The sequence below is a fragment of the Pelmatolapia mariae genome, linkage group LG18 (genome assembly GCF_036321145.2).
Source record: "Pelmatolapia mariae isolate MD_Pm_ZW linkage group LG18, Pm_UMD_F_2, whole genome shotgun sequence".
In the NCBI taxonomy this organism is placed as follows: Eukaryota; Metazoa; Chordata; class Actinopteri; order Cichliformes; family Cichlidae; genus Pelmatolapia; species Pelmatolapia mariae.
The window spans coordinates 1,861,501-1,863,218 of record NC_086243.1 but is presented as its reverse complement, the minus strand read 5'-3'; the positions used below and the strand labels follow the sequence as shown (position 1 = coordinate 1,863,218).

Sequence of the window (1,718 nt, the reverse complement as noted above, 5' to 3'; positions counted from 1 at the left end):
CTGAGTTGCAGGATGAGGCCACCTCCACCTCACCAGGGCCTGTGCTGCTAGCTGAGGCCATCTACACCAATACCAGGGTCTGTGCTGCTGTTTAAATGCTAAATTGAATCCTTGGTGTAGGGTATTAGGCAAGCATGCAGTTACCATTAACACTGTAGTTAAATTGGAGGGTTGTGTTCGTAACTTCAAGTACTGCCCACCTCACCACTTGATTCCATAAATTGACACTTTGTGCTGGGGCTTGCAGCTTACGGCCATACCACCCTGAGCACGCCCAAGCTCGTCTGATCTCGGAAGCTAAGCAGGGTTGGGCTTGGTTAGTACTTGGATGGGAGACTTCCTGGGAATACCAGGTGCTGTAAGCTTTTCCTTTTCATGTCATTGAATTGCTTTTGATCCAGAGATGGAGGGTGCCTGTGCTGCTAACATAGGTCATCTAAATTACACCAGGGCCTGTGCTTCTGGCTGAGGACCTGTGCTTCTGGCTGAGGACCTGTGCTTCCGGCTAAGGCCAGCTACACCACACCAGGGCCTGTATTGCTGGTTGAGGCCACCTTCAACACACCAGGGCATGTGCTTCTGGCTGAGGCCAACTACACCACACCTGGGCCTATGCTGCTGGATGAGGACCTGTTCTTCTAGCTGAGGCCAGCTACACCACACCAGGTCCTGTGGCTCTGGCTGGCGCCAACTGCACCACAACAGGGTCTGTGGCTCTGGCTGAGGCCATCTACACCACACCAGGGCCTGTGCTCCTGTCTTTCGCAAACTACACCACACCAGGGCCTGTGGCTCTGGCTTAGGCTATATTCAACCCACCAGGGCCTGTGTTGCTGGTTGAGGCCATGTTAATCACACCAGGGCCTGTGCTGCTGGCTGAGGCCAACTACACCACACCAGGACCTGTGGCTCTGGCTGAGGCCAACTACAACACACCAGGGCCTGTATTGCTGGTTGAGGCCATGTTGATCACACCATGGGCTGTGGCTCTGGCTGAGGCCAACTACACCACACCAGGGCCTGTGGCTCTGGCTGAGGCCAACTACACCTCACCACGTTTTGTGCTTCTGGCTTAGACCAGCTACATCACACCACGGCTTGTGCTCCTGGCTTTGGCCAACTACACCACACCAGGGCCTGTGGCTCTGGCTGAGGCCAACTACACCACACCAGGGCTATCTACACCCCACCAGGGTCTGTGGCTCTGGCTGAGGCCATTTACACTCCACCAGGTCCTGTGGCTCTGGCTGAGGCCATCTACACAACACCAGGGCCTGTGTTGCTGGTTGAGGCCATGTGAATCACACCAGGGCCTGTGCTGCTGGCTGTGGCCAACTACACCACACCAGGGCCTGTGGCTCTGGCTGAGGCCAACTACACCTCACCACGTTTTGTGCTACTGGCTGAGGCCAGCTACACTACACCAGGTCCTGTGACTCTGCCTGAGGCCATCTACACCACACCAGGGCCTGTGTTGCTGGTTGAGGCCATGTTAATCACACCAGGGCCTGTGCTCCTGGCTGAGGACCTGTGCTTCTGGCTGAGGCCAGCTACACCACACCAGGTCCTGTGCTGCTGGCTGAGGCTGACTGCAACACACCAGGGCTTGCGCTTCTGACTGAGGCCACCTCCACCCCACCAGCTCCTCTGTCTCTGGCTTAGGCCATCTACACCCCACCAGGTCCTGTGCTGCTGGCTGAGGCTGACTGCAACACACC

At 56.8% G+C, this 1,718-nt stretch overlaps 1 non-coding gene across 1 annotated transcript; it reads left to right on the top strand.

Moving 5' to 3' along the window:
* The first annotated feature begins 246 nt into the window (after positions 1-246).
* Positions 247-365, top strand: LOC134617692 (5S ribosomal RNA). Its single transcript, XR_010091582.1, has one exon. It is a non-coding gene; the product is annotated as a 5S ribosomal RNA (ribosomal RNA).
* Positions 366-1,718: the final 1,353 nt, after the last annotated feature.